The sequence below is a fragment of the Hyaena hyaena genome, unplaced genomic scaffold, assembly GCF_003009895.1.
Source record: "Hyaena hyaena isolate Hyena2069 unplaced genomic scaffold, ASM300989v1 scaffold_682, whole genome shotgun sequence".
Lineage (NCBI taxonomy): Eukaryota > Metazoa > Chordata > Mammalia > Carnivora > Hyaenidae > Hyaena > Hyaena hyaena.
Window position 1 is genome coordinate 597,847 of NW_024081315.1, and position 8,176 is coordinate 606,022.

The 8,176-nt window shown below is 34.5% G+C and overlaps 1 non-coding gene across 1 annotated transcript; it reads left to right on the plus strand.

Annotated features, from left to right (window-relative positions):
- Window positions 1-7,388: 7,388 nt before the first annotated feature.
- Window positions 7,389-7,495, plus strand: LOC120220309. Its single transcript, XR_005525534.1, has one exon. It is a non-coding gene; the product is annotated as a U6 spliceosomal RNA (small nuclear RNA).
- Window positions 7,496-8,176: the final 681 nt, after the last annotated feature.

The following is an 8,176-nucleotide window of genomic DNA, read 5'->3' on the forward strand; positions in this document are numbered from 1 at the left end:
TTGGGAGCTGGGTTTGCAGGAACGCAGGGCTGATGTCTGCAAAGACAAGAGAAAAGGGAATTCTGGGAGGAAGAAATGGTGCAAGCAAAAGCCATGGAGGTGGGCTGGAGACATTTTAACTAGCAGTGTGGTCTCCCTGGGAGGCCCCATGATGGTAAAGGAGGAGGAGGGCCTGTTGTCTTCTTTGTTTTGTTTTTAAAATAACATTCGTTGTTGTTGTTGTTGTTGTTGTTACCACCACCATCATCATCGCTATTTGTCTTCTTTTTTAAATGTTTATTTATTTTTGAGGGACACAGAGAGACAGAGTGTGAGTGGAGGAAGAACAGAGAGAGAGGGAGACACAGAATCAGAAGCAGGTTCCAGGCTCTGAGCTGTCAGCACAGAACTGAACCTGGGACTTGAACTCATGAACTGTGAGATCATGAGCTGAGCCGAAGTTGAACATTCAACCCACTGAGCCACCCAGGTACCCCTCACTATTTGTCTTTTAATTTGTTGTTATAGAGGGTTTCCAGAAAAGGCAAAGAAACTAGATAATGTACCCCCATGTACCCATGTACCACTCCTCACACAATTTTATAATTATCAATGTTTTGCCGATTTTTTTTTGTCTTATCTCATGGCATACTTTAAAGCAAATCCCAGACACCAAATCAATCCAGCTCTAGATATTTCAAGGTATATATATCTTCAACATATAGAGGTTTTATTTTTAAAAAAAAAATTTTTTTTTAATGTTTTATTTATTTCTAGGAGAGAGAGAGAGAGAGAGACAGCGTGAGCAGGGGAGGGTCAGAGAGAGAGGGAGTCACAGACTGAAGCAGGCTCCAGGCTCTGAGCTGGCAGTCAGCACAGAGCCCGACGCGGGGCTCGAACCCACGAACAGCGAGATCATGACCTAAGCGAAAGTCGGACGCTTAACCGACTAAGCCACCCAGGCGCCCCGTAGAGGTTTTATTTTAAAAAAAAAAAAAAAAGGAATCACAATATATTATTTTTTAAATGTTTATTTATTTTAGAGAGAGAGCACAAGCTTGGGAGGGGCAGAGAGAGAGGGACAGAGGATCCAAAGCAGGTTCCTCACTGACAGCACCAAACCTGGTGCAGTACTCAAACTCACAAACTATGAGATCATGACCTGAGCCAAAGTCAGATGCTTAACCAACTGAGCCACCCGGGTGCCCCGCTAATCACAATATATTATTACACTTAATAATTTCTAATAACAAATCTGTGTTCAAATTTCTGTGATTTTCTCAAAAACATCTCTATAAACTGATTTGTTTGAATAAAAATCCCAAGTCCAAACATTCCATTTGATTGATATGTTTAAGCCTCTCTCCTGAATAAACTTTTACTGGAAGATTAATGTTAATGTCTCTTTTGATCTATAACATCTCCACGCTACTTTTCCCATGCCATTTATTTGTTGAAAAAAAGAGTCCTTCTAGGTTGACAGTTCAAGATCATGAAGATGGCATTAACATGTTTCTCTCTTTGGAGATGCTGTGGGCAAACTGGAAGACAGATCTAGAGGGTTGATTACAACTAGGGGCAATTTTCTTTTCTTTATTTTGGCAAATCTATTTAATAGGTGGTGCTGTGTACTTTCTATTACATCATATCAGGAGGCATGTGATGTCTGGTTTTCTTAAAGGGAAGAGTTTTCATTTTTCACTCTTATGAAAGATGTTTGCTGTGAACTTTTTTGGTAGATACTACATTTTAGATTTCAAAGTTCCCTAGTTTGATAGGATTTCTTAAAAGTCTGAATGCCTTATTTACTAAAAAAGAATGGATGCCTTATTTACTATAAATTTTTTCTGCATTTATTCATCTATTTCCTTGTCTGATTTTGGTAACAAGCTTTTCTATCCTCATGGAATAAAGTTGGGGAAGTCTCCCCAGTTCATCTGTTCTCTGGAAGAATTTGTGTTGGATTAGAATTGTCTTTGAATGTTTTGGTAGAATTTGCCTCTAAGTCTTTCTGCATGAGCCTGGTGTTTTCTTTGGGGGAATACTTTAAACCACTGATCTGACATCTCTAATGGCCTCAGAATATTCAGGTTTTCTACTTCTTGAGTCAGTTTCGATGAGTTACATTTTCCTATGAATTTGTTCGCTCTATCTAAACTTTCAAATGTATTGCCACTAAATATTCATAACATTTCTATTTTGTCTTATTTATTCCTAGTGTCTTTTATTGATGCTTTTTCTCATTTTCCTTGATCAATATTGCATATGGTTTATCAATTGTATTAGTCTTTTAAAAGAACTAACTTTTGGATTTGTCAATCCTCTCCATTCAAAACTTTCTTTTTCCCATGTCATTACTTTTGGGCCTTTATTATTTCCTTCTTCCCACTTTATGTGTGTTCTGGTGCACTTCAGACTTTTTAAGTTGGACACATAGCTCATTGATTTTAGCCTTTCTTCTTCTTCTTCTCATGTAAGTATTTAAGGTCATTAATTTTCTCTTCAAGTATTACCTAACTACACTCCTCAACTTCTGAGATTTAGGCATTTCATATAATTATAAAGCAGCTTAATAATATTTTCTGTGTCTATTTCAATATAATTTTTATTATAATTTCTTTTTTGACTCATGTGCTTTTGGAAGTGAATCTACATTTTTAATTTTTAAAAACTGAGTGTTACTTTACATTCCTTCAGTGAAACGCACAGATTATGTATATCATTCGATGAGTTTCCCCAAATGCATACCTCTGTGTAAGTCACACACCTGCCAGGACACAGACCATTTCCATGAGAGCAGAACCTTGTCTTATGGTCTCTTATGTCGATTCCTGCTCTTCCCTTGCACACCCCGAGGCAGCAACCATTCTGATCTCTAGTGTCATAGAATAGCTTTGACTCCCCCCAAATTTAAAAGAAATGGAAGCATACTATTATATATGTTCTTTTGTGGGTTGTTTTTCTTTAATATAGTATTTTTGAGTGGTTTTGTAAAATGTTGCTTATATATTTTGGTTGTTGCTTTCTTTCTTCCTCTTCAACCTCATCCTCCTCCCCTTCTGCTGCTTCTTCTTTTGAGTAGTTCATATTCCATCGCATGAAAATGTAACAATTTATCCATTCCTCTGTTGGTGGATATTTGGCCAATTTCTAGTTTGGGGCAATTATGACGAAAGCTGCTGTGAATGTTTTTGTACAAGTCTTTTTGTGGACTATGTTTTTATTTCTCTTGGGTAAATACTTAGGAGTGGGAGTGAAGTGTTAAGTCATAGGGTAAGTGCATGTTTACCTTTATAAGAAATTGCCAAACTAGTTTTCAAAAGAGTTCCTACCATACATTCCCAACAGGAACATTTTCACTATAGCTGGATAGTTAAATCTTTTCTATTTTAAGTATTCTAGTGAGTAAAATATGGTATCCTAGTTGTTGTGGGTTTTTTTGTTTTTTTTTTTTGTTTTTTTTTTTTACCAATTTTGGGGTGCCTGAGTGGCTCAGTTTAAGTGGCTGACTCTCGATTTGAGCTCAGGTCATGATCTCACGATTATGGGTTCCAGCCCCACATTGGGCTGTGTACTCACAGCACAGAGCCTGCTTTGGATACTCTGTCTCCCTCTTTCTGCCTCCCTCTCTCTCTCTCTCTCAAAAATAAATAAATGTTAAAAAATTAAAATCAACTTTATTGAAATGTAATTTACGTGCAATAAAATGCACACATTTTAAGTGTATAATTTCTTGAGTTTGACAAAGGTACACACCTGTGTAAACACCATCCCATAATGATACAGAACAATTCCATCACCTCAGAAACCTCTCATGTCACTTTCTGATTAATAACTACCCACTTCTGCCCCAGTAACCACTAATCTTATTTGTATCATTTTTTTATTTGTTTGTCTATTCTAGAATTTCATATAAGTGGAATCATACACTATGTACTCTTTTTTTGGGTAGCTTCTTTCACTTAGCATAATTTTTTTTATTAAAAAATGTTTTCTTTATTCCTTTTTGAGAGACAGAGAGAGACAGAGTGTGAACAGGGGAGGGATAGACAGAGAGGGAGACAGAATCTGAAGCAGGCTCCTGGCTTTGAGCTGTCAGCACAGAGCCTGATGTGGGGCTCAAAACCATGAATCAGAGATCATGACCTGAGTCAAAGTTGGATGCTTAACCGTCTGAGTCTCCCAGGCGCCTCTCAACATTTAAGATTCATTCATATTTTTGTGTCCAACATTAACATTTCCCTTTTTCTTACTGAGGGGCATTCCATTGTATGGATTTTATACATTCTCCTGATGGTGGACATTTGGGTTGTTTTTACTTTTTGCCTATTCTGAATAAATGCATTTTTTAAATGTTTTATTTATTTCTAGGAGAGAGAGAGAGACAGCGTGAACAGGGGAGGGTCAGAGAGAGAGGGAGTCACAGACTGAAACAGGCTCCAGGCTCTGAGCTGGCAGTCAGCATAGAGCCCGACGTGGGGCTCGAACCCACGAACCGCGAGATCATGACCTAAGCGAAAGTCGGACGCTTAACCGACTAAGCCACCCAGGTGCCCTTAAATGCATTTTTTGATATATGTTTTTATTTCTTTGGGATAAATTCCTAGGAGTGGAATGGCTGAACCATATGATAAATGTCTGTCTAACATTTTAAGAAACTAGCAAACTGATGGTTTTGATTTCTATTTCCCTGATCACTAATGATGTTGACCATCTTCTTGTGCACAAATAAATGTCATTTGTGAAGTCTGTTCAAACATTTCATCCTTTTTTTGGGTTAATGGTCTTCTTTATTACTGAGTTGCAAGAGATATTTATTCTATTTATAAATTGTTCATGAATATTTTCTCCCAGTGTGTAACTGAATCTCTTGATGTGCAGCTTTTAATTTATGAAATTTATCAATTTTTTTCTGTTATGGTTAATGTTTTTCTTGTTTCAGCTGAGACATTATTGCCACCCAAAGATAATAAAGGTATTTTTTCTGTGTTTTATTCTAGAACGCTGTAATTTTTTTTTTAAAATAAGTCTTCATGCCCAGTACAGAGCCCTAACAGAGCTTGAACTCACGACCCTGAGATCAAGATCTGAGCTGAGATCAAGAGTCGAACACTGAACCCACTGAACCTCCCAGGAGCCCCTAGAAGTGCTATAATTTTAACATTTGCATTTAGGCCTTCATCTATCTAGAACTAATTTTTATGTGTAGTATGAGCTACATATAAAGAAGTTAAGCTACATATCTAGAAGTCAAGATATATTTTTCTCCTTATGATTTCCAATTGTCCATTTTTGAAGAATCTTTCTTTTTTTCATTGAATTCATTTGAACAAACAAAACAAAACAAAACAAAAACATCAGTTGGCTATTTAATGTTGAGCTCATTTCTGACTCTCTTCTATTGCTTTTGTCTCTTCATCTTTGTGCCAGTACCATACTATCTTGAATACTAAATCTTCATAGTAATCACTGAAATCAGGCTATGCAAATCTTCCAAACTGGTTCTTTTTTTTTTTCAAGAAGTTTTCTTTTTTGCTATTCCATGTCATTTATATTGCCATATACATTTTAGCATCCACCTCTCAATTTCTACAAAAAGAGTGCAGGAACTCTGGGATTGCATTGACTATAGATCACTTGGAGAGAATGTCCAGTACTAAGTCTTCCAGTGTGTGAATGTGTACATCTCTCCATTTATTCTGGTCTTTTAAAATTTCTCTCAGCAACATTTTATCATTTTATATGTAGAGATTTCATACAAATTTTGTTAAAGTTATTCCCAATTATTTTATGGTCTTTCATGCTTTTGTGATATTTTTTAAATTTCCTTTTTCAACTCATTTGTAGCTAGTATATAGAGAAATGACTGATTTTTATATACTGCTCTTGTATCCTTTGACCTTGATTAAGTTGTTTTTGACCTTGATTAAGTTGTTTGTTGGTAGAAAGTAAGGTTTTCTTTTTAATAGATTCCTTAAGAATGTCTACATATACAATTATTTTGTTTATAGATAGAAACAATTTTACTTCTTTTACATTCTTTATATTTTCTTTCCTTGCCTTATTTCACTGGCTAAGATCTTCAGGACGATGTTGAATGAAAGTGGTATGTCCATACTTTTGCCTTGTGCTTGATTTTAGAGACAAAGCATTTGGTATTTAAATATGATGTTAACTGAAAGATTTTCATAAGACAGCTTTATCAAAATTTGAAGGATTTTTTAATTTCTAGTCTACTGAGACATTTAATTAGAAAACGTTGAATTTTAACATTTTTTTGCACCTGTTGAGATGATCAAATGATTTTTCTCCTTTATTCTTCTGTATATATGATGAATTATATCAATTGATCTTCAAAGTATTAAACTACCTAGCATTACTGTGATAAAACCTGCTTAGTCATGATGAATTATCTTTTTTATCTATGGCTAGATTTGATTTGCTAGTACCCTAATCCAATTTGTTAAGAATTTTTGCTTTTATATTCATGAAAATTATCGGTCTATGATTTCATTTTCTTCCACTTTACTGGTTCCTTCCTTATCTCTTGAAAGAGTTTGTGTAAGACTGGTATTTATTTTTTTAATGTTTAAAATAAGTTTTCTTAGGAAAAAGTTTCTAATTCTGAATTCCATTTTTAAATGCATATAAGGCTGTGGAGATTTTTCAATTATTTTTTATTAGTTTCTGTAATTTTTGTCTTTCAAGAAATTTTTTCATTTCACCTAGACTGTTGAAATTGGTAGCATAACCTTGTTCATAATATTACTTTATTATCCTTTACTGTTTGTAGGATTCATAGTGATACCCCTCTTTCATTCCTGATATTGTTCTTTCTTTGTTTTTCTTGATCAATTTAGTTAAGAGTATATCAGTTTTATTCATATTTTCAAAGAACTAACTTTTGGTCATGCTAATTTTCCTTATTTTTTGTCTGATTTTGGCTTTTTCAGTTTTCTTTTTTTATCTTATTCTGTGTTAACATTTGTTTCTTTTTCTAGTTCTCAAGGTAGAAACTAAGTCAATGATTTAAAAATTGCTTTTCTTTTTTTATATAGTCATTTAAATGTTTATTTATTTTTGAGAGAGAGCACGAGAGCATGAGAGAGAGGCTGACAGAGGATCTGAAGCAGGCTCTGCATTGACTGCAGAGAGCCTGACGCAGGGCTCAAACTCATGAACCTGTAAGATGGTGGCCTCAGCCAAAGTCAGACACTCAACTGAATGAGCCACCCAGGTGCCCCACTGACATAGTCACGTAAAGCTCTATTTCTTTTTCCTAAACACTACTTTATCTGCATCTGACAAATTTTGGTATGATGTATTTACAATATCTATTTAAAATATTTTCTAATTTTCTTTGTGATTTTTTTCTCTGACCTATTGTTAATTAGAAGTGTGGCATTAGAGTGTTCGCTTCAGCAGCACATATACTAAAATTGGAACAATACAGAGAAGATTGGCACGGCCCCTGTGCAAGGATGAGATGCAAATTTGTGAAGTGTTCCATATTGAAAAAAGAAAGAAAGAAAAAGTGTGGCATTAGAAGCATCCCTTTCAAACAGCATATCATTAGGTCTTACATTTTTTAAAAAATCTAGTCTGATATTCTTTGACTTTTGAGTATTTAGTTCACTTACATCTAACATAAGTATTATATAATTTGTTTAAGCCCATATCTTCCCTTTTGTTTTTTTTTTGTCCTGTTTTTGTTCATTTATTCCTCTTTTCCATCTATTTTTAACTCAATTATGTAATTTTAATATTTCATTTTACCTCTTCTATTTGCTTTTCTGCTCTACCTCTTGGCTTTAGTTTTTAATGGTTGCTTATAAGAATTACAGTATACATCCTTGCTTATCCTACCTTGAATTAATGTTATTTTTGTTTGCATATGATGTAAGAACTTTCCATTTCTCTACCTCCCTTTCATTGTGCCACTATTATCACTCATTTCCTTTTCTGTATGTAATAACTTCACAATGCATTGTGATGATTACCCATTTAACCATAAATTTTCTTTTAAGAAATCAAGAAATAAAAAGAAAAAGTATTTCATATCCATAAACTTAACACTTATGGTATCTTTCATTGGGTAAAAGAATGTTGTATGTGAAACTTAAGTTTGTAACTGGTATAATCTCCTTTCAGCCTAAATATTTTCCCTTAATATTTCTTTTTTGTGCAGGTCTATTGG